Raw genomic sequence first — 25605 nt, 5'->3', positions numbered from 1 at the left:
CTGAGAATGGGATTGACAAATAGTAGATTTAGTCACTTTGGATCAATTCAATTTAATCACAATAAAATCAACAGATCAAGATTTAATTGATTACCTGGAATTTAGTCATTACTGAAGTTTTAGGTTTTGTTTTGTTTGCTTGCTTGCTTGCTTTTAAGGCCAACAAGGGAAGATTGACTTGATTGAAATGTCAAACCAAGTCCTTGGTGTCAGCCTTATCAACAGGGAAGCAGCTCTGGCCTAAAATTGCAATTTGGGCATATGCACTAAATAATGAAAGTAAACAAGAACAAAGTATTTCATAATTCTATAAACACATTCTTGAACAATCCACCTGCTCCAAGCCAACTAGAAACCCACTTGAATCTACTAAAGTCTATACTGGAGTCTGCACTGCAAACCTACTCACTAAAGAATGAGAATTGCTGAAGTGTAAATCATAAAACATTGTGTAAATTACTCATCCACCTTAAGCCTTAACTTCTTGGTTGCAAAATTGCGAAGATTAAAACCTTATTCTCAAGCTGTTTGTGAAGATTAAATGAGATATTCATTAAATAAATAGCAAATGGATAAAAGTATGTGTTCATATGTAAATTGTATATGCAGTGATAGAACAAGAATAAATAGCACATAACCCAGCACCTGTCACAGTAAGCCATTGTCTAACACGTCAGTACCATCTTTACCATCTCTCCAGAATTTCTTCCCAATGGCAACTACATTTTCTTTATGAGAACATAGAAGAGACTCAAACCACCTTTGCAAAAATTATAAAAGTGAGGAAATTATGACAGTGAAAGACATCCAACCTAACTGACTACATCTTGCTTCTAACCTCGAAGCTGTCCTTGTCATTCATGGGCATAGGCTGAACTAACTTTGGGAAAAATTTAGTCTGTAATTTAACTTTGCAACAAAGATGGTAACAGCCCTTCGCCAAACAAACCCCCTTCTTTTTTTTTTTTTTTTTTTTTTTTTTTTTTGAGACGGAGTTTCGCTCCTGTTACCCAGGCTGGAGTGCAATGGTGCGATCTCGGCTCACCGCAACCTCCGCCCCCTGGGTTCAGGCAATTCTCCTGCCTCAGCCTCCTGAGTAGCTGGGATTACAGGCACGTGCCACCATGCCCAGCTAATTTTTTGTATTTTTAGTAGAGACGGGGTTTCACTATGTTGACCAGGATGGTCTCGATCTCTTGACCTCGTGATCCACCCGCCTCGGCCTCCCAAAGTGCTGGGATTACAGGCTTGAGCCACCGCGCCCGGCCACAAACCCCCTTCTAACCTAGGGACCAGTCTGCCTTTTTAGGACTAACAAATCAGCTACAAGATTAGAAATTATGGCTTAGGAGTAATGCAGCCAGAGGCTGCAAGATTCTGAACCTCTTGCTCCTGAATGGTTTATAGAATTAACCAGGAACAGAAGACAGCAAGGAAAACCCACTTCACCATCCTGTGATTTCATCTTCAACCCGACCAGTCAGCAATCCCCACTTTCTGACATTCTACCCACCAAATTATCCTTAAAAACCCCAATCCTCAAATTTTCAGGAAGACTAATTTGAGTAATAATAAAACTCCAGTCTCCCATACAGCTGCCTCTGTGTGAATTAAACTCCTCTGTTGTAATTCCTCTGTTTTAATAAATTGGCTCTGTGTGGACAGTAGGCAAGGAGAACCCACTGGGCAGTTATGAGACCTCTGAATTCTGAGCTACTCTCCATCTCCAGTTCTTTTCATCCTGATCCAACTACCTGCCTTCTCCTCCTCTCTCTAGGACAGTATTCCCCAAGCATATCCTTTCCATATACCATAAAACAGCATAAACAGACATTTTAAAGGGATGAGATCAATAAGGATAATTCGAAGTTGCAATATTTACTTCCTGCACCTCAGAGTTTTTCAGAACTTGTTTACCTCAGCAGGTGACAGCAGTACAGTACACTAATAACATTCCTGGCCCACCATGCCCACTTCTCTTTAGTGATTGAAACCAATTTGTCTCTCATTCAGAAACAGATCCAACAAATTTTTGAAGTAACATATGCCCTCATGGCCTTTAATACCTGAAAAGAAAGTATAGTTTTCTAACCTCTTGTAGCTTCATTTATTATCTGGCACTTTCCATGGTGTATTGGACTGAAGTTCACCAAGAGAAGGTAACTCAATTCCTCCCCCACCCCAATTTCCCCACCAATTACTTCCTGTTGGTGGTTTGACCTTTTATGAAAGAAAGCAAGTTTCTTTACATTGGCCAACATAAACGACTGACCCATTGCTGGTGGTGCCATTTCCTATGTGAGATTTTCCATCCTCCATGAAAAGACTTACAGTAAGTTTTAGTTATTACTCAACTAACTCATGAAAAGAACAAAAGAATAAGAAAATGCAAACAAGAAGTTAGAAGTTAAGCCACAGATAGAGACCTGAATTTAGGAGTAAAGAATTTTTCTACTCTACTAATAAAACTTCAGGAATTAAAGTAATATAAATCCACCACTACATTACAATTAAGCTGGTAAGATTTTTTTTAAAAAGATACCCAAATATATGGGTGCTAAAAGTCACCTCTGGGAACCAGCTCCTGACAGTGATCTGGACTTTTGCTCAAGGGCTCCCCTGAAAATCCCTTTCCGGGCAGAAACTCAGACACAAGCAAGAACAATAGATCCTACAGGGCTTGTCGTTAAGCAAGCCCACTCACCAAAAACAGGTGATCTGCATTTAACTTGCCCTCTCAAATACATTCTGAACCATGTGTTTCAGAACTAGATGACCCAGCTTTAAGCCAGACAGCCTAACCCCCAAGCCAGACAATTGACAGTTCTAGTTGTTAAGTGATTCTAACAATTCATTTAATGCTCCACAGCCAAAACTGGATCCTGGAATAGACTGTTGGCATCAGCGAGAGAAATACTCCCTAAAATAATGTTTCTCTTGCTATCAGGGGAGTATAGTATCTTCTTTGTACATAATAGGTTTCCAGTAAAGACTTTTGGCCTCCACTTTTTTATAGATTTACATCCTAAGAAGTCCTTCCAATAATAAGGGCATTTACAAGAAAGGAGGAGTAGAACAATGAACCCGATGTGGTTCAGTTTCAGGGTTCCATGGTTCTTGCTATCTCAGAACCTCCAAGACCCAAGGAGCTGCCAGACACTTATACAAAGAATACTATGTAGCCATTCAGAACAGGTTTTTTTGTTTTGTTTTTTCTTTTTTATTGCATTTTAGGTTTTGGGGTACATGTGAAGAACATGCAAGACTGTTGCACAGATACACTCATGGCAGTGTGATTTGCTGCCTTCTTCCCCATCACCTATGTCTGGCATTTCTCCCCATACTATCTCTCCCCAACTCCCCACCACCCCCCGCTGTCCCTCCTGTATTTCCCCCCAACAGACCCCTGTGTGTAGTGCTCCCCTCCCTGTGTCCATGTGTTCTCATTGTTCAACACCCATCTATGAGTGAGAACATGCAGTGTTTGATTTTCTGCTCTTGTGTCAGTTTGCTGAGAATAATGGTTTCCAGGTTCATCCATTTCCCTAAAAAGGACATTAACTCATCATTTTTAATGGCTGCATAGTATTCCATGGTGTATATGTGCCACAGTTTCCCTGTCCAGTCTATCATCAATGGGCATTTGGGTTGGTTCCAGGTCTTTGCTATTGTAAACAGTGCTGCAATGAACATTCGTGTGCACATGTCCATATAGTAGAATGGTTTATAATCCTTTGGATGTATATCCAGTAATGGGATTGCTGGGTCAAATGGAATTTCTATTTCTAGGTCCTTGAAGAATCGCCACACTGTCTTCCACAATGGTGGAACTAATTTACACTCCCACCAACAGTGTAAAAGTGTTCCTATTTCTCCACATCCTCTCCAGTATCTGTTGTCTCTGGATTTCAAAACAGGGTTTTGAAACACTCACTCCAGCCCCATTTTCTCCTTAGCAAACTGTCATCCCAATGAGAATAAGCAAATCCACGTAGCTTTGAAGAAGTTCTGCTCTTCATCTCTTTACTCTTTTAGCCTGTCCTGCAGATCAATGGGTGTGAAAATTTCCTACCCCTTACATGACACTTGGGAAGTGTAGGGTCCAAGATCAAAGCAGTTCAGGCTCTTAATCAGGAAATGTCTCTGGGACATTTCACACATTCTTCACGATCTTCCAAGCCCCAATTCTGTAACAACCCCTCTGCAAGGCATTGCGGACCCCAAGGTAACTAAGACCTCGTCTCTGTGAGAAAAGAAAAATAGTTCAGAGAAATCTGCACTATGGGAAGTCCATAAAATTTATCAGGCCCATAGAGACAGGCGTCTAAGACTTCAGTCATGCACCCCCACACTCATGGGTAGGGGCAATTATTTAAAAGCCTTTTGTTCCTGACTAGCTGCCTCACCCATTATCTTCATATTCCATATAATAAGAAGAAACAATGTATAGCCAATCAATAGCTTATGTTATTTTAATGTAAATTCTTGGTAAATGCCTCTGGAACAGTCTCTTCTATTCTTTTAAAACCTGCTTGTAACTACGGCTCATTGGAAAACTTCAATCTATGCTCCCAGGTTGCAGTCCTCAAGCTTGGCCCAAACAAACCCTCTACTTATATCAATTTTACCTCAGCTTCTTTCTTTTAGGCCAACATCTGCCCTAACAAGAATCCTTCTAGTAGGCAAGAAAATAATTGTGAACAAATTGTGACACAATGAGATAGTAACTCTAATTTAGGTGCCCCTTATCCAAACAGGTTCAGAACCATAGGAAAGGGGAGGCCATATTTCAACATAGGTGTAGAGGTGTCAGGAGAAACCCTCAGAAAAAGTGAAGCTGAGTCCTGAAGGATGAGTAGATGAGTTCGGGAGGGTTCCTAACAAGCTAACAGTCAAAAAAAAAAAAAAAAAAAGAAAAAAAAAAGAAAAGAAAAAAAAAAAACTTCACTGATACTGTCAGAGGCGTCCAAAGCATTCCAACCAGAGCAACTTCATCTTACGTTCCCAGGAGGTTAGTCATTTTTAGGCACAGTTTCAGTTAAGGAAACAGGTTAATAACGTTTACTTACAAGACCCAGGAAATGTTCTGATGTCCTGATATTGTTACTGGAAAGGGACCCCAATCCATATCCCAAGAGAAGGTATTTGGACCTCATGCAAAAAAGAATTCCATTTGGTGGGGGTCTGAGTTTCTGAAAAGCAAACTCAGGGTCATATGTTCAGATGTTATCTTCAGTTTCTGCAGAGAACCAAACATCTTAAGACTACAACTTCCGAGGAATGCTGGGAAGATGGCCACCTAAGAACAGCTCAGGACTTCAGCTCCCAGTGAAAGTGCAGAGGGTGAGTGGACGCCGCATTTCCAGACGAACTCTTATTGCCCACAGACCAGGAGATACCCAGGCAGAGGGGTCGCCAGCGTCACAGTCCCAGCCGGTGCGGCTGTTTTGGCACCCGCGGGGCTGATTCCGCCCGCGCGGCTGCTGTGACCACTCCCTGTTGCTGCCGTTCTCCATACAAAAGCCAATGGTCTGGGAGCCCTCTTAGCTGGCGAGCAGAGCCCTGAGACGACAGAAGAGCCCATTCATCTGAAATAGCGAGCCAGGCCAGGAGATTCCTAGGCAAAAAATCCGCCAGGAGCCGGCGCCGCAGTTCGAGCCGACTCCGTGAGTCGCACCACGGGAGATCCCGGCGCCTTTTCAACAAGCGACCGGAACGCGGGGTCGTTCAACTTAAAAGAAAAGACTCTGAGTCAGGGAGCCAGGTGATCAGGCTCGGTTGGTCCCACCCCTCCACCCCCAACAACAACGAAAACAAAAACAGTAATTGGAAACCCTCTGGGTTGAGCCCTTCAAACCAAGCACAGCTGAACCAGGACCCTCCGGCTCCGTGGGGGAGGGGTTTCCGCCATTACTGAGACTCTCCACCGCTACGGAGGCAGGCTGCCGTTGCCGAGGCAACCTGCCACAACAGAGAGAGTCCACCATAACAGAGGCGGGGCCACCGTTGCCGAGACAGTTCTAACTACGCCCTTATAAAAAGGACTACAGGGAAGAGCTCAGGGCAGCTGGGCGGAGCCCACAGCAGCTCAGCAAAGCCCCTGCGGGCAGGCAGTGTCTAGGCGTGCTGCTAGCTGGGCAGGTCAGACCTGAAAGAAAAATCAAAAAAGGCAGTAGTGCAACGGAAACTCCCTGGGACAGAGACAGACAACAGGTGGATAAACCCACAAAAATGGGAAGAACCCAGCACAAAAAGGATGAAAACTCCCGAAACCAGAACACCTCTCCTCCTAAAAGGGATCACAACTCCTCACCAGCAAGGGAACCAGACTGGATGGAGAAGGAGGGTGATGAAATGACAGAATCAGACTTCAGAAGGTGGGTAGTAAGAAACTACAATCAGCTAAAAGAACATGTTCTAACCCATCGCAAAGAAAATAGGAACCTTGAAAAAAGATTGGACGAACTGCTGACGAGAATGGACAGCATAGAGAGGAGTATAAGTGAATTGATGGAGCTGAAAAACGCAACACGAGAACTTCGTGAAGCATGCACAAGCTTCAACAGCCGAATTGACCAAGCAGAAGAAAGGATATCAGAGGTCGAAGATCAACTCAATGAAATAAAAAGAGAAGGCAAGAACAGAGAAAAAAGCACAAAAAGGAATGAACAAAATCTTCAAGAAATGTGGGACTATGTGAAAAGACCTAATCTCCGTCTGATAGGTGTACCTGAATGTGATGAAGAGAGTGAATCCAAGCTGGAAAATACTCTTCAGGATATTATCCAGGAAAACTTCCCCAACCTAGCAAGGCAGACCAATATTCAAATCCAGGAAATACAGAGAACACCACAAAGATATTCCTCAAGAAGAGCAACCCCAAGGCACATAATCGTCAGATTCACCAGGGTTGAAATGAAAGAGAAAATGCTAAGGGCAGCCAGAGAGAAAGGTCGGATTACCCACAAAGGGAAGCCCATTAGACTCACAGCAGATCTCTCAGCAGAAACGCTACAAGCCAGAAGAGATTGGGGGCCAATATTCAACATCCTCAAAGAAAAGAACTTTCAACCCAGAATCTCCTATCCAGCCAAACTAAACTTCATAAGTGAAGGAAAAATAAAATCCTTTGTGAACAAGCAAGCACTCAGAGATTTCATCACCACCAAACCTGCTCTACAAGAACTCCTGAAAGAGGCTCTACACATGTAAAGGAACAAACAGTACCAGCCACTCCAAAAACACACCAAATGGTAAAAAAGCATGAACACAATCAAGAATCTGCATCAACTAACCAACAAAACAGCCAGGTAGCATCAAAATGACAGCATCAAATTCACACATAACAATACTATCCCTAAATGTCAATGGACTAAATGCCCCAATCAAAAGGCACAGACTGGCAAATTGGATAAAAAGCCAAAACCCATCAGTGTGCTGTATCCAGGAAACCCATCTTACATGCAAGGATACACAAAGGCTCAAAATAAAGGGATGGAGGAAGATCTACCAAGCAAATGGAGAGCAAAAAAAGGCAGGAGTAGCAATTCTCATCTCTGATAAAATAGACTTTAAAGCAACAAAGATCAAAAGAGACAAAGAAGGACATTACATAATGGTAAAAGGATCACTGCAACAAGAAGAGCTAACGATCCTAAATATATACGCACCCAATACAGGAGCACCCAGATACATAAGGCAAGTTCTTAACGACTTACAAAGAGACTTAGACTCCCACACAATAATAGTGGGAGACTTTAACACCCCATTGTCAATATTAGACAGATCAACCAGACAGAAAATCAACAAGGATATCCAGGACCTGAATACAGACCTGGAACAAGCAAACCTAATAGACATTTACAGAACTCTCCACCCCAAATCCACAGAATATACATTCTTCTCAGCACCACATTACACCTACTCTAAAATTGACCACATAATTGGCAATAAATCACTCCTCAGCAAATGCAAAAGAACAGAAATCATAACAAACAGTCTCTCAGACCACAGTGCAATCGAGTTAGAACTCAGAATGCAGAAACTAACTCAGAACCGCACAGCTTCATGGAAACTGAACAACTTGCTCTTGAATGTTGACTGGATAAACAATGAAATGAAGGCAGAAATAAAGATGTTCTTAGAAACCAATGAGAACGAAGACACAACATACCAGAATCTCTGGGACACATTTAAAGCAGTCTCTAGAGGAAAATATATAGCAATGAGTGCCCACATGAGAAGAAAGGAGAGATCTAAAATTGACACCCTATCATCAAAATGGAAAGAGCTAGAGGAGCAAGATCAAAAAAACTCAAAACCTAGCAGAAGACAGGAAATAACTAAGATCAGAGCAGAACTGAAGGAAATAGAGACACAAAATCTCTTCAAAAAATCAATAAATCCAGGAGCTGGTTTTTTGAAAAGATCAACAAAATAGACAGACCACTAGCCAGATTAATAAAAAAGAAAACAGAGAATAACCAAATTGATGCAATAAAAAATGATAAAGGTGATATCACCACAGATTCCACAGAAATCCAAACCATCATCAGAGATTATTACAAACAACTCTATGCACATAAACTAGTAAACCTGGAAGAAATGGATAAATTCCTGGACACCTGCAACCTCCCAAGCCTAAACCTGGAAGAAGCCGAAACCCTGAATAGACCAATAACATAGTCTGAAGTCGAGGCAGCAATAAAGAGCCTACCACCCAAAAAAAGCCCAGGTCCAGATGGGTTCACAGCTGAATTCTACCAGACATACAAGGAGGAACTGATACCATTCCTTCTGAAACTATTCCAGACAATCCAAAAAGAGGGAATCCTTCCCAAATCATTTTACGAGACAAACATCATCCTGATACCAAAACCCGGCAGAGACTCAACAAGAAAAGAAAATTTCAGGCCAATATCCATGATGAACATAGATGCAAAAATCTTCAATAAAATACTGGCAAACCGATTGCAACAGCATATCAAAAACCTCATCCACCATGATCAAGTAGGATTCATCCCGGGGATGCAAGGCTGGTTCAACATACGCAAGTCCATAAACATAATCCACCACATAAACAGAACCAAAGACAAAAACCACATGATTATCTCGATTGATGCAGAGAAGGCTTTTGACAAAATTCAACAACCCTTTATGCTAAAAACCCTCAATAAACTAGGTATTGACGGAACGTATCTCAAAACAATAAAAGCTATTTAGGACAAACCAACAGCCAATATCATACTGAATGGGCAAAAACTGGAAGCATTCCCTTTGAAATCTGGAACTAGACAAGGATGCCCTCTCTCACCACTCCTATTCAATATAGTACTGGAAGTTCTAGCCAGAGCAATCAGGCAAGAAAAAGAAATAAAGGGTATCCAAATTGGAAAGGAGGAAATCAAATTGTCTCTATTTGCAGATGACATGATTGTATATCTGGAAGACCCCATCATCTCAGCCCAAAATCTCCTGAAACTGATAAACAACTTCAGCAAAGTCTCAGGATACAAAATCAACGTGCAAAAATCACAAGCATTCCTATACACCAGTAATAGACTTCAAGAGAGCCAAATCAAGAAAGAACTGCCATTCACAATTGCTACAAAGAGAATAAAGTACCTAGGAATACAACTAACAAGGAACGTAAAGGACCTCTTCAAGGAGAACTACAAGCCATTGCTCAACGAAATAAGAGAGGATACAAACAGATGGAGAAACATTCCATGTTCATGGTTAGGAAGAATCAACATCGTGAAAATGGCCATACTGCCCAAAGTAATTTACAGATTCAACGCTATTCCCATCAAGCTACCAATGACCTTCTTCACAGAACTGGAAAAAAACACCTTAAACTTCAAATGGAACCAAAAGAGAGCCCGCATAGCCAAGTCAATTCTAAGCAAAAAGAACAAAGCAGGAGGCATCACACTACCGGACTTCAAACTATACTACAAGGCTACAATAATCAAAACAGCATGGTACTGGTACCAAAACAGAGATATAGACCAATGGAACAGAACAGAGGCCTCACAGGAAATACAACATACCCACAACCATCTGATCTTCGACAAACCTGACAAAAACAAGCAATGGGGAAAGGACTCCCTGTTTAATAAATGGTGTTGGGAAAACTGGCTAGCCATGTGCAGAAAGCAGAAACAGGACCCCTTCCTGACACCTTACACCAAAATTAACTCCAGATGGATTAAAGACTTAAACATCAGACCTAATACCATAAAAACCTTAGAAGAAAATCTAGGCAAAACCATTCAGGACATAGGTGTAGGCAAGGACTTCATGACCAAAACGCCAAAAGCAATGGCAACAAAAGCCAAAATAGACAAATGGGACCTAATCAAACTCCACAGCTTCTGCACGGCAAAAGAAACAGTCAGTAGAGTGAATCGGCAACCAACAGAATGGGAAAAAATTTTTGCAGTCTACCCATCTGACAAGGGGCTGATATCCAGAATTTACAAAGAACTAAAGCAGATCTACAAGAAAAAAAACAAACAAGCCCATTCAAAAATGGGCAAAGGATATGAACAGATACTTTACAAAAGAAGACATACAGGAGGCCAACAAACATATGAAAAAATGCTCATCATCACTGGTCATCAGAGAAATGCAAATCAAAACCACATTGAGATACCATCTCACACCAGTTAGAATGGTGATCATTAAAAAATCGGGAAACAACAGATGCTGGAGAGGATGTGGAGAAATAGGAACACTTTTACACTGTTGGTGGGAATGTAAATTAATTCAACCATTGTGGAAGACAGTGTGGCGATTCCTCAAGGACCTAAAAATAGAAATCCCATTTGACCCAGCAATCCCATTACTGGGTATATATCCAAAGGATTATAAATCATTCTACTACAAGGACACATGCACACGAATGTTCATTGCAGCATTGTTTACAATAGCAAAGACCTGGAACCAACCCAAATGCCCAACGATGATAGACTGGATAGGGAAAATGTGGTACATATACACCATGGAATATTATGCAGCCATCAAAAACGATGAGTTCACGTCCTTTGTAGGGACATGGATGAACCTGGAAACCATCATTCTCAGCAAACTGACACAAGAGCAGAAAATCAAACACCGTATATTCTCGCTCATAGGCGGGTGTTGAACAATGAGAACACATGGACACAGGGAGGGGAGCACTACACACTGCGATCCATTGGGGGGAAATGGGGGAGGGGCAGGGGGTGGGGAGGTGGGAAGAGATAGCATGGGGAGAAATGACAGATACAGGTGAGGGGACGGAAGGAAGCAAAGCACACTGCCATGTGTGTACCTATGCAACAATCTTGCATGTTCATCACATGTACCCCAAAACCTAAAATGCAATTAAAAAAAAAAAGACTTGGGGAATGCTGGGAAGATGGCCGCCTAAGAACAGCTCAGGACTTCAGCTCCCAGTGAAAGTGCAGAGGGTGAGTGAACGCCGCATTTACAGACGAACTCTTATTGCCCACAGACCAGGAGATACCCAGGCAGAGGGGTCGTCAGTGTCGCAGTCCCAGCTGGTGTGGCTGTTTTGGCCCCTGTGGGGCTGATTCCGCCCGCGCGGCTGCTGTGACCACTCTCTGTTGCTGCGGTTCTCCGTACAAAAGCCACTGGTCTGGGAGCCCTCTTAGCTGGCGAGCAGAGCCCTGAGACGGCAGAGTGGGCCATTCATCTGAAATAGCGAGTCAGGCCAGGAGATTCCTAGGCAAAAAATCCGCCAGGAGCCGGCGCCGCAGTTCGAGCCGACTCTGTGAGTCGCAGCACGGGAGATCCCGGCGCCTTTTCAACAAGCGACCGGAACTCGGGATCGTTCAACTTAAAAGAAAAGACTCGGAGTCAGGGAGCCAGGTGATCAGGCTCGGTTGGTCCCAGCCTTCCACCCACAACAACAACGAAAACAAAAACAGTAATTGGAAACCCTCTGGGTTGAGCCCTTCAAACCAAGCACAGCTGAACCTGGACGGCCCGGCTCGGTGGGGGAGGGGCTTCCGCCATTACTGAGACTCTCCACCACTACTGAGGCAGGCCCCCGTTGCCGAGGCAACCCGCCGTTGCCGAGGCAACCTCCCACAACAGAGAGAGTCCGTCATAACAGAGGCGGGGCCACCGTTGCCGAGACAGTTCTAACCACGCCCATATAAAAAGGACTACAGGGAAGAGCTCAGGGCAGCTGGGCGGAGCCCACAGCAGCTCAGCAAAGCCCCTGCGGGCAGGCAGTGGCTAGGCGTGCTGCTAGCTGGGCGGGTCAGACCTGAAAGAAAAATCAAAAAAGGCAGTAGTGCAACGGAAACTCATAAAGCTCCAACTCCCTGGGACAGAGACAGACAACAGGTGGATAATCCCACAAAAATGGGAAGAAACCAGCGTAAAAAGGATGAAAACTCCCGAAACCAGAACACCTCTCCTCCTAAAAGGGATCACAACTCCTCACCAGCAAGGGAACCAGACTGGATGGAGAAGGAGAGTGATGAAATGACAGAATCAGACTTCAGAAGGTGGGTAGTAAGAAACTACAGCAAGCTAAAAGAACATGTTCTAACCGCACGCAAAGAAAATAGGAACCTTGAAAAAAGATTGGACGAACTGCTGACGAGAATGGACAGCATAGAGAGGAGTATAAGTGAATTGATGGAGCTGAAAAACGCAACGCGAGAACTTCGTGAAGCACGCACAAGCTTCAACAGCCGAATTGACCAAGCAGAAGAAAGGATATCAGAGGTCGAAGATCAACTCAATGAAATAAAAAGAGAAGGTAAGAACAGAGAAAAAAGCACAAAAAGGAATGAACAAAATCTTCAAGAAATGTGGGACTATGTGAAAAGACCTAATCTACGTCTGATAGGTGTACCTGAATGTGATGAAGAGAATGAATCCAAGCTGGAAAATACTCTTCAGGATATTATCCAGGAAAACTTCCCCAACCTAGCAAGGCAGACCAATATTCAAATCCAGGAAATACAGAGAACACCACAAAGATATTCCGCAAGAAGAGCAACCCCAAGGCACATAATCGTCAGATTCACCAGGGTTGAAATGAAAGAGAAAATGCTAAGGGCAGCCAGAGAGAAAGGTCGGATTACCCACAAAGGGAAGCCCATTAGACTCACAGCAGATCTCTCAGCAGAAACCCTACAAGCCAGAAGAGATTGGGGGCCAATATTCAACATCCTTAAAGAAAAGAACTTTCAACCCAGAATCTCCTATCCAGCCAAACTAAGCTTCATAAGCGAAGGAAAAATAAAATCCTTTGTGAACAAGCAAGCGCTCAGAGATTTCATCACCACCAAACCTGCTCTACAAGAACTCCTGAAAGAGGCTCTACACTTATAAAGGAACAACCAGTACCAGGCACTCCAAAAACACACCAAATGGTAAAAAAGCATGAACACAATCAAGAATCTGCATCAACTAACCAACAAAACAGCCAGGTAGCATCAAAATGACAGCATCAAATTCACACATAACAATACTATCCCTAAATGTCAATGGACTAAATGCCCCAATCAAAAGACACAGACTGGCAAACTGGATAAAAAGCCAAAACCCATCAGTGTGCTGTATCCAGGAAACCCATCTTACATGCAAGGATACACAAAGGCTCAAAATAAAGGGATGGAGGAAGATCTACCAAGCAAACGGAGAGCAAAAAAAGGCAGGAGTGGCAATTCTCATCACTGATAAAATAGACTTTAAAGCAACAAAGATCAAAAGAGACAAAGAAGGACATTACATAATGGTAAAAGGATCACTGCAAAAAGAAGAGCTAATGATCCTAAATATATACGCACCCAATACAGGAGCACCCAGATACATAAGGCAAGTTCTTAATGACCTACAAAGGGACTTGGACTCCCACACAATAATAGTGGGAGACTTTAACAACCCACTGTCAATATTAGACAGATCAACCAGACAGAAAATCAACAAGGATATCCAGGACCTGAATACAGACCTGGAACAAGCAAACCTAATAGACATTTACAGAACTCTCCACCCCAAATCCACAGAATATACATTCTTCTCAGCACCACATCACACCTACTCTAAAATTGACCACATAATTGGCAGTAAATCACTCCTCAGCAAATGCAAAAGAACAGAAATCATAACAAACAGTCTCTCAGACCACAGTGCAATCGAGTTAGAACTCAGAATGCAGAAACTAACTCAGAATCACACACCTTCATGGAAACTGAACAACTTGCTCTTGAAGGTTGACTGGATAAACAATGAAATGAAGGCAGAAATAAAGATGTTCTTAGAAACCAATGAGAATGAAGACACAACATACCAGAATCTCTGGGACACATTTAAAGCAGTCTCTAGAGGAAAATATATAGCAATGGGTGCCCACATGAGAAGAAAGGAGAGGGCGAAAATTGACACCCTATCATCAAAATTGAAAGAGCTAGAGGAGCAAGATCAAAAAAACTCAAAACCTAGCAGAAGACAGGAAATATCTAAGATCAGAGCAGAACTGAAGGAAATAGAGACACAAAAAACTCTCCAAAAAATCAATAAATCCAGGAGCTGGTTTTTTGAAAAGATCAACAAAATAGACCACTAGCCAGATTAATAAAAAAGAAAAGAGAGAATAACCAAATTGATGCAATAAAAAACGATAAAGGGGATATCACCACAGATGCCACAGAAATCCAAACCATCATCAGAGATTATTACAAACAACTCTATGCACATAAACTAGTAAACCTGGAAGAAATAGATAAATTCCTGGACACCTGCAACCTCCCAAGCCTAAATCTGGAAGAAGCCGAAACCCTGAATAGACCAATAACATGGTCTGAAGTCGAGGCAGCAATAAAGAGCCTACCACCCAAAAAAAGCCCAGGTCCAGATGGGTTCACAGCTGAATTCTACCAGACATACAAGGAGGAGCTGATACCATTCCTTCTGAAACTATTCCAGTCAATCCAAAAAGAGGGAATCCTTCCCAAATCATTTTACGAGACAAACATCATCCTGATACCAAAACCCGGCAGAGACTCAACAAGAAAAGAAAATTTCAGGCCAATATCCATGATGAACATAGATGCAAAAATCTTCAATAAAATACTGGCAAACCGATTGCAACAGCATATCAAAAACCTCATCCACCATGATCAAGTAGGATTCATCCCGGGGATGCAAGGCTGGTTCAACATACGCAAGTCCATAAACGTAATTCATCACATAAACAGAACCAAAGACAAAAACCACATGATTATCTCGATTGATGCAGAGAAGGCTTTTGACAAAATTCAACAACCCTTTATGCTAAAAACCCTCAATAAACTAGGTATTGACGGAACGTATCTCAAAACAATAAAAGCTATTTAGGACAAACCAACAGCCAATATCATACTGAATGGGCAAAAACTGGAAGCATTCCCTTTGAAATCTGGAACTAGACAAGGATGCCCTCTCTCACCACTCCTATTCAATATAGTACTGGAAGTTCTAGCCAGAGCAATCAGGCAAGAAAAAGAAATAAAGGGTATCCAAATTGGAAAGGAGGAAATCAAATTGTCTCTATTTGCAGATGACATGATTGTATATCTGGAAGACCCCATCATCTCAGCCCAAAATCTCCTGAAACTGATAAACAACTTCAGCAAAGTCTCAGGATACAAAATCAACGTGCAAAAATCACAAGCATTCCTATACACCAGTAATAGACTTCAAGAGAACCAAATCAAGAACGAACTGCCATTCACAATTGCTACAAAGAGAATAAAGTACCTAGGAATACAACTAACAAGGAACGTAAAGGACCTCTTCAAGGAGAACTACAAGCCATTGCTCAATGAAATAAGAGAGGATACAAACAGATGGAGAAATATTCCATGTTCATGGTTAGGAAGAATCAACATCGTGAAAATGGCCATACTGCCCAAAGTAATTTACAGATTCAACGCTATTCCCATCAAGCTACCAATGACCTTCTTCACAGAACTGGAAAAAAACACCTTAAACTTCATATGGAACCAAAAGAGAGCCCGAATAGCCAAGTCAACTCCAAGCAGAAAGAACAAAGCAGGAGGCATCACACTACCGGACTTCAAACTATACTACAAGGCTACAGTAATCAAAACAGCATGGTACTGGTACCAAAACAGAGATATAGACCAATGGAACAGAACAGAGGCCTCACAGGAAATACAACATACCCACAACCATCTGATCTTCGACAAACCTGACAAAAACAAGCAATGGGGAAAGGACTCCCTGTTTAATAAATGGTGTTGGGAAAACTGGCTAGCCATGTGCAGAAAGCAGAAACAGGACCCCTTCCTGACACCTTACACCAAAATTAACTCCAGATGGATTAAAGACTTAAACATCAGACCTAACACCATAAAAATCTTAGAGGAAAATCTAGGCAAAACCATTCAGGACATAGGTGTAGGCAAGGACTTCATGACCAAAACGCCAAAAGCAATGGCAACAAAAGCCAAAATAGACAAATGGGACCTAATCAAACTCCACAGCTTCTGCACGGCAAAAGAAACAGTCAGTAGAGTGAATCGGCAACCAACAGAATGGGAAAAAATTTTTGCAGCCTACCCATCTGACAAGGGGCTGATATCCAGAATTTACAAAGAACTAAAGCAGATCTACAAGAAAAAAACAAACAAGCCCATTCAAAAATGGGCAAAGGACATGAACAGATACTTTACAAAAGAAGACATACAGGAGGCCAACAAACATATGAAAAAATGCTCATCATCACTGGTCATCAGAGAAATGCAAATCAAAACCACATTGAGATACCATCTCACACCAGTTAGAATGGCGATCATTAAAAAATCGGGAAACAACAGATGCTGGAGAGGATGTGGAGAAATAGGAACACTTCTACACTGTTGGTGGGAATGTAAATTAGTTCAACCATTGTGGAAGACAGTGTGGCGATTCCTCAAGGACCTAAAAATAGAAATCCCATTTGACCCAGCAATCCCATTACTGGGTATATATCCAAAGGATTATAAATCATTCTACTACAAGGACACGTGCACACGAATGTTCATTGCAGCACTGTTTACAATAGCAAAGACCTGGAACCAACCCAAATGCCCAACGATGATAGACTGGATAGGGAAAATGTGGTACATATACACCATGGAATATTACGCAGCCATCAAAAAGGATGAGTTCACGTCCTTTGTAGGGACATGGATGAACCTGGAAACCATCATTCTCAGCAAACTGACACAAGAGCAGAAAATCAAACACCGTATATTCTCACTCATAGGTGGGTGCTGAACAATGAGAACACAAGGACACAGGGAGGGGAGCACTACACACTGGGGTCCGTTGGGGGGAAATGGGGGAGGGGCGGGGGGTGGGGAAGTGGGAAGAGATAGCATGGGGAGAAATGACAGATACAGGTGAGGGGACGGAAGGCAGCAAACCACACTGCCATGTGTGTACCTATGCAACAATCTTGCATGTTCATCACATGTACCCCGAAACATAAAATGCAATAAAATGCAATAAAATAAAAAAAAATTAAAAAAAAAAAAAGAAAATGTAGTGTATATAAACCACATTTTCTTTACCCAGTCATCCCTTGGTAGACACTTAGGTTGATTCCATGTTTTTGTTATTGTGAATAGTGCTGCAGTAAACATAGAAATGCAGGTAACACTACCCTTAATGAATGAAAGGATCAAGGCAACAGTCATCAAGAGCTGCTGGAATCACGCAAAGAGAGACAACCAAGCATGACAGACCTCCTGTGGAAGGCAACAGCATTGTGTGCAAAATATTCTTGCCAGAAAATTAAATCTCAATTCTCGTTAAGTCTTTAGAGTCAATTAACAATTTACGGACGTCTAAGGGATAGAAGAATATGCTAAATGACGTCACTGAGTTGCAATTCTCAAAACTCAGATGGTGGAAACTACAAGTCAAATAACCCAGTTTCTTCAATCAAATACATTGCCATAGGAAGAAAAAGAAGAGTGAGGACCTGTAGATTAAAAAAGTCTAAAGAGACACGTCAATCCTTGTAGTAGAAGGACTGTATTCAGATCCATATTTGAACACACACCCGAAACAAGAGAATAAAATTTCAACAGTCACTGGCTATTAAGGAATTATACTTTTTTAGGTGTAGTAATGGCATTGAAGTTATGCTTTGTTGAGAATCCTTATTTTTTAAGACATACATACTGAAATATATAGACAAAATGAAAAAAAAAAAAAGACTACAACTTCCTTGGCTATTGTTTTAAGTTACTATTACCTCTTATCAAGTTGCCCATTTAATTCTCAGGACTAGCTAGGTACCTGGAATTTCCATTAAAGAAATTCAAGATTTTCCTTTATTTCCATGCTTGGTGGAGGGTAGTAGGCAGCCTGATAAGCAAGAAGGGAATAATAGCTTGAAACAATAGCCAAGGAAGTCAGAGTCCCTATAGAAACTAAAGATAGTATCTTAACATATGTCCCTGAGTTGTTCTGCAGAAACCTGGACCTGAGTCACCGAATGGAAAACACCATCCACTGACATAGACCTTGGAGAAGGGGGAACTGGGCACTGAACTCTGACCACTGTTCTTCATTCTTAATTTCTTCCTGAGGGGCCTGGTGGAAGTCACACCTACAGGCCAGAGTTCAACATTTCTTTCTGCTGACCCCAACTTTTTTTTTTTTTTTTTGAGACGGAGTTTCTCTCTTGTTACCCAGGCTGGAGTACAATGGCGCCATCTCGGCTCACCACAACTTCCACCTCCTGGGTTCAGGCAATTCCCCTGCCTCAGCCTCCTGAGTAGCTGGGATTACAGGCATGCGCCACCATGCCCAGCTAATTTTTTGTATTTTGAGTAGAGACAGGGTTTCACCATGTTGACCAGGATAGTCTCCATCTCTTGACCTTGTGATCCACCCGCCTCGGCCTCCCAAAGTGCTGGGGTTACAGGCTTGAGCCACTGCACCTGGCCAACCCCAACTTTTTAAACAAAGCTTTACCAGTCACACATCAGGAAATCTTTGAATCTACCTGTGACCTATGGACCCCCACTTCAAGATATACCCCTTTTTTAGGTCAAACCAATGTACAGCCTCCATGTATTGATCTATGGCTTTGCCTGGAAACTCTGCCTCCCTGCCTTCAAAAACTCTTACATGTAAGCCATCAAGGGGTTTGGGTTTTAAGGATTAGCTGCCCAATTCTCCTTGCATAGCTCCCTGCAATAAATGCCTCACTTTCCCTCACTGCAAATCAATCCTAGTGTTAGTGTTTGGCTTTGCTGCACGGGCAGGCAGATTGACTGACCCAAGTTCAGTTTCAGTAACAGCCTTCCTCTACTGTGACTTGGGCTTCCATTCTAAATGGCTGGAGTGAATCACAAACGTACATCCCACAGCATTCGTGAATGTGGAGGGCAAAAGTGAGCTTGCAATCATCTCATGACATCAGTAAAGGTAATTTCTAGGTCCTAACAGATCAGAGACCAGGCAAATATTAGGCATGAATTGAGTCATGGAGGCCTCAACTATTGCCTTGTGTGCACACTTCCTCTGAGGAAAGCAATCTAGATGCACTCTCTCGGATAAATAAGGTGCTGCAGCTTGTGCTATATGTTGATTGCAAAGAAATTGATCTTATAAAACTAGAAGACTGCACTGGGGCAGGAGGTTAAAGCATCGGATGGCAGGAGGGAGATAAAGCTGTTCAAGACAGCTCTAGGACCATTCAGCCCTCTAGAGATATCCCATTATATATAGGGAGAGAAACAAATGTCATTAAGGTCTGTCTTTCAAGAAATACGAACTTCAGACTTCCAGTAACTGGATCCATTTCCTGCTTTTCGTTCTTACAAGCGACGGCGTATGCTTTAGATTATTTACTGTCTGTTTTTGAAGAATTTAACGCAAACATGAGTATCAGACCAAATCATACAATTTATATCAACAATATGAATGACAAAATTAAAAAGGAAGAATTGAAGAGATCCCTCTATGCCCTGTTTTCTCAGTTTGGTCATGTGGTGGACATTGTGGCTTTAAAGACAATGAAGATGAGGGGGCAGGCCTTTGCCATATTTAAGGAACTGGGCTCATCCACAAATGCTTTGAGACAGTTACAAGGATTTCCATTTTATGGTAAACCAATGCGAATACAGTATGCAAAGACAGATTCAGATATAATATCTAAAATGCATGGCACTTTTGCTGACAAATAAAAGAAAAAAGAGAAGAAAAAAGCCAAAACTCTGGAACAGACTGCAACAACCACAAACAAAAAACCTGGCCAGGGAACTCCGAATTCAGCCGATACCCAAGGGAATTCAACACCAAATCCTCAGGTCCCTGATTACCCGCCAAACTATATTTTATTCCTTAATAACTTACCAGAAGAGACTAACGAGATGATGTTATCCATGCTGTTTAATCAGTTCCCTGGCTTCAAGGAAGTATGTCTAGTACCAGGGAGGCATGACATTGCTTTTGTTGAATTTGAAAATGATGGGCAGGCTGGAGCTGCCAGGGATGCTTTACAGGGATTTAAGGTCACACCATCCCAAGCTATGAAGATCACCTATGCCAAGAAATAACATTTGGGATAGTCGTCTTTAAAGGACTTGGTATTATGTGTGTGTTTTGATAACATTTAGTTGGGTCATTTTAATAGTTAGAGATTGGGGGAGTGAACGTGAAATTTTTGTGAAGGACTTAAAATAGTGTTCCTTTAGCTTTGGTGAAGTATGAAATATGAAGGCCTTAATTTTGTACAATAAACTTTTATTTGTATTCTGTGTAAAAAAAAAAAAAAAAGAAAGAAATATGAACTTCAGATAAACAATACCAAGGTGTGCCCCGCTGTGGTTCTGCATACATCCCTACTAATGTTGAGCCACCTTTAGGTAGAGCATGCACCAGTCTCAAGGCCCAGGAACTACAGCAGATGAGTAGATGATGGAGCTACTTCTTGTGTAACCCTATGTTTCTGTGCATTTTGGGGTAAGGAAGGTGTTACCTTCAGAGCTTCTCTTTTGAGTAAGCCAGTGTTTCATTTTATATCCAGTCTGTCAAGGGAAAAAGGAACGCATACTACCCCAAAAAAGCAGGAGGAACAATTATGAAGTCAAGTCATGCCAGAGACCAGTGAAAGGAGAAACATGGAGGTAGACACCAGAGTCCTGCGTTTTCCTAACTTCAGAGCTAAGCTTCAAGATGGAGCTTCCTTTAGAAACATCCAGAAAGTTGGAGTCACGTGGAAAATCTAGGCTAAGGGCCCATTTCCTTTGGCTCTGAAGGGTACCCTTGTCGATCAGAGCATCAGATCCAGCAAAGCTAGGAGCAGTATGGAACACTGGAGGAGGAAGGTGGCTGCAGATGCTTGAAGCTATGTTCCTGCCTCCTTGTGGCTGATGAAGGGCAAGGCCTGAGCCAAAATGACAAGATCGTCTTGTGCAGAGAGACTCCCAGAGGATCTGGCACGGATCCAAGACTCCCACTTCCCTCTACTGTCACAGAGTCATATAGGTCCTCCGTGATGCCATTCTGGAGAGAAGCAGGGGAGGAGAGGGACACCCAAAGGCCCTACAAAATTAAATAATCAAAAGCTTATTTGAACCGGAAAAGACTGGTTGCTAAATTCATCAGTGGAAGGTTTGCTGGGGATTGTTTTTTCCTACTTACACTTTGTAGTGTGTGACTTAGTGAAAAAGGACAAATCCCTTGTAAAAAGTAGCCACACTTTTAGGGCATGTAGGTATTAATGTGAGTAAATTGTTATCCCAACTATATTCATGTCCATCACTGAATGCAATCTGCCTTTTTCTTGTTATCTTGAGGAGTCAATTCATATCAAGAATGCTATATTAGTTTCCTAGGGCTACAACAGCAAAGTACCACAAGCTGCGTGCCTTAAAACAAGGGAAACCGACTCTCTCACAGTTCTAAAGGCTAGAAGATCAAAATCAAGGTGTTGGCAAAGCTTGTTTCTTCTGGAGGTTTTGAGGGAGAATCTGCTTTGTGCGTCTCTTCTAGCTTCGGATAGTTATTGACAACACTTGGCATTCTTAGGCTTGTAGACTCATCCTCCCACACTCTGCCTCTGTCAACACATGGCATGCACTTTGTGTCTTCTCTGTTTCTTTGCATATTTACACAGTCTTCCAATCGGCACACCAGTGATTAGACATGGGGCCCACTCTAATCAAATATAACCTCAATCTTAACATCCCCAAAGACTCTATTTCCAAGCGAGGCCACATTTCAATGTTCTAGGTAGACATGAATTTGGGGGAACACTATTCAATGCAGCACAAATGCAAAAGGGGATTTTAATTAATGGTCCAGCATTGAAATTATGTAGTAGAGTACTAGGAAGATTTTCATTTGCTATAAAGAGATCTAGAGGTTTCCACCACTCAGCCAGGCTAGACTTCTTTGGTTCTCTACTCTACACACATGTTGGGGCCCTTTACAGGCTGCCCAAATGCCCTTTCCCTGCCTTGTTTACCTGGCTAAATTTTCTACATCTTTCGGGTATTAACTGCAGTATCACTTCCTCTAGGAACCCTCTTCAGAGAATTTTAAGAAATTAGAGCTTCTCTGGGCTCCCATGTTATGCTGCACTTCCCATCATGCCACTTGCCTTGCTATAATCTCACACCTGTCCACTTGTCTGGTCTCCAATTCCTGAGGGTAGCAAGTCAATTTCCCACTGGTAGTGCTGGGCCTAGCACAGAATATAAGAGCCCAGGCCTCCTGTGATAAGATTACCCAAGCTCTGGTGACTAACAGGGTATTCTTTTTCTTCTTTTTGAGACAGAGTCTCGCTCTCGTTGCCCGGGCTGGAGGGCAATGGCGCAATCTCGGCTCAAGGTAAACTCCATCTCCCGGGTTCAAGTGATTCTTCCTAAGAGTATTCTCATACGAGTCACTCAACTTCTTTGAGTCTCAGTTTCTTCATTTAAAAAATAAGAGTCTTGGATTGCAATGTCTGAGCAACTTCCTTAGTCTAACATTCTATATTAATGATTGTCTTAGTCCATTTTCCTACTGATATAAAGAACTGCCCAAGATTGGGTAATTTATAAAGAAAAGAGGTTAATTGACTCACAGTTCAGCATGGCTGGAGAGGTCTCAGGAAACTTACAATCACAGCAGAGGGTGACAGCAAAGCATGGCACCTTCTTCACAAAGCAGCAGGAAGGAGAAGTGCCTAGTAAGGGGGAAGAACCCAACATAAAACCATCAGATCTCATGAGATCTCACTATCACAAGAACAGCATGGGAGAAACTGCCCACATGATTCAATTACCTCCACCTGCTCTCTCCCTTGACATGTGGGGATTACGGGAATTACAACTGAAAATGAGATTTGGGTAGCGACACAAAACCTAACCATATCAGTAATGATAGGTAAGAACTTCTAATAACTATGCAGTACTTCATAGTTCTAAGTGCTTCACATATAGTAATTCATTTCGTATTACCATAATTCTATGAACTAAGTGCTTTACAGATAAAGAATCAGAGAAACAGAGAGATTAAAGAACTTTCATAAACTTGCAGCGCTTGAAAATGGCAGAAGTGGAACTTGAACCTGACAGTCTGGTTCTAGAATCTAGGTGCCTAACCAATCCACTATCTCTGCCTCTCTATAATGACATCTCCTTTTATTCCCTAGAGAAACTGATGTGAATGTTTAATCCCCAAGAAACCAGATATGGCTGATTCATTTATATTCTAGAAATATAAGGTCTAGTTCATCACTTAGGCAAAAAGGGGAGTAATCTTTTAATATCTTATAATCAAAAATTTAACACCAGTATCAAACTCTTAGTAATATATTTGGAATAATACTAACAATATTTATATATTATAATTAACATTTAAATATATGTAGTAATACTAAAATATTTTTAGTATTAAAATATATTTTAATATTAATATGTAAATATATTTTCAATACTTCAAATATTTTAGTATTTATATATAGTAATATGCATTTATTACATTTACGTAGAGTAATACTAAAATTTTTTACTAAAAAATTTATATTTTTAATTTTACTACCTTATATTTTTATAGTTTACAATTTTACTAGTTTATTTATATTTTTAATTTTACTAGCATTACTATATACAAACACTAAAATATTTTTAGTATTAAAATGTAAATTAAAAATATAATTTTAATACTAAAAATATTTTAATATTACTACATATAAATATTAAAATATTTACTATATATAACTGTAATATTGGGGTTCAGGGGTTCAGGGTGCCCTCAGCTCCCCTGAGAAGATGTTTCTCCAGGTTCTTGGTCTCCTGCCCTCTCAAGAATGAGGCGGGTGGATCACAAGGTCAAGAGATTGAGACCATCCTGGTCAACGTGGTGAAACCCCATCTCTACTAAAAATACAAAAAATTAGCTGGGCATGGTGGCACATGCCTGTAATCCCAGCTACTCAGGAGGCTGAGGCGGGAGAATTGCCTGAACCCAGGAGGCGGAGGTTGCGGTAAGCCGAGATCACGCCATTGCACTCCAGCCTGGGTAACAAGAGCGAAACTCCGTAAAAAAAAAAAAAAAGAGAGAGAGGGGACCATGTCGCAGTAAATGCTGGACTCAAAAGTGTTTGTAGAAAGTGATTTATTTAAAGAGAGAGAGAAATGGGACAAGGAGAGAGAAAGGAACAGCTAACTCTCACACTGAGTGAGACAGTCCAGAAAGATGGAATCCAGGAGAGGAAAGCAGCGTCCACACTAAGTGGAAGGGAATAGAGAGAGATGGAGTTTAAGAAGGGAAGACAGGCTTCCACAAGAAAGTGTGAAAGGGGACCCCAGAGGGGCAATCCAGGAGAGAGAAAGATGGCTTCCACGAAGGGAGTATTCACGGAAGGGGACCCAAATATGGAGTCTGAAGGGATGTGGAAGAAGGGGACTTTTAACCTGGGAGGACTCCACCTTCTCTAAGACTCCTGGCCAATGAAAGGAGTTCTTTAGAAATTCCCCTGAGGTGACTGACTCTTTGCGAGCCCACAAAACTTAAACAGATGGAGAGAGATAGGAAGGGGTCATGGTCCTGGGAAGTTCTTGCCCTTAAAACTATGCCCCCTCATGGACCCAGCAAGAGAACACATTCCCTCATTGCCCGACTCTTAAGAAGAAAGCCCAACTTCTATTGGAATTACCAAAGTCTAATTCTGCTGAAATGGGGCACAGAAGGGGCCCTGCAGCTGAGGTTTCCTCCAGAGGGGAGCCTTTCAGGGATGCAGGTTGATCTAGAGGTCCACAATAGAGCCCATGAGCCAAGGACATCCACAGTTCCAGCGGTAAGATTACCTTATGGCTCTATAAGAAATGTCCGTGACAAGGTGGTTAAAGATGAGAGGCCTAGAGGCCAACAAATACGGAATAGTTACAAAGAGCCTAGGAATTCAAAACTGACTCCAGCAGGGACTTGAGCCAGCAACCTTGCAACTGCAGACCCTACCCTTAACCCCTTCACCATTTTGACCACTTGTATTAAAGGAAGGCAGAAAGCTTTCTTAAGCCATAGTTTGAATGAGACTGCTCCACCCTGAGGCGATGTGGCCTGACTAAAAGCCCGGCA

At 41.9% G+C, this 25605-nt stretch overlaps 1 pseudogene; it reads left to right on the top strand.

Annotated features, from left to right (window-relative positions):
* Window positions 1-19913: 19913 nt before the first annotated feature.
* LOC101028615 (U2 small nuclear ribonucleoprotein B'' pseudogene) lies at window positions 19914-20662 on the top strand (annotated as a pseudogene).
* The last annotated feature ends 4943 nt before the right edge of the window (window positions 20663-25605 follow it).

Source organism: Saimiri boliviensis, chromosome 2, assembly GCF_048565385.1.
Source record: "Saimiri boliviensis isolate mSaiBol1 chromosome 2, mSaiBol1.pri, whole genome shotgun sequence".
NCBI lineage: Eukaryota > Metazoa > Chordata > Mammalia > Primates > Cebidae > Saimiri > Saimiri boliviensis.
Note: the sequence above shows the minus strand (reverse complement) of the source record. Positions and strands in the feature narration are given on the sequence as shown.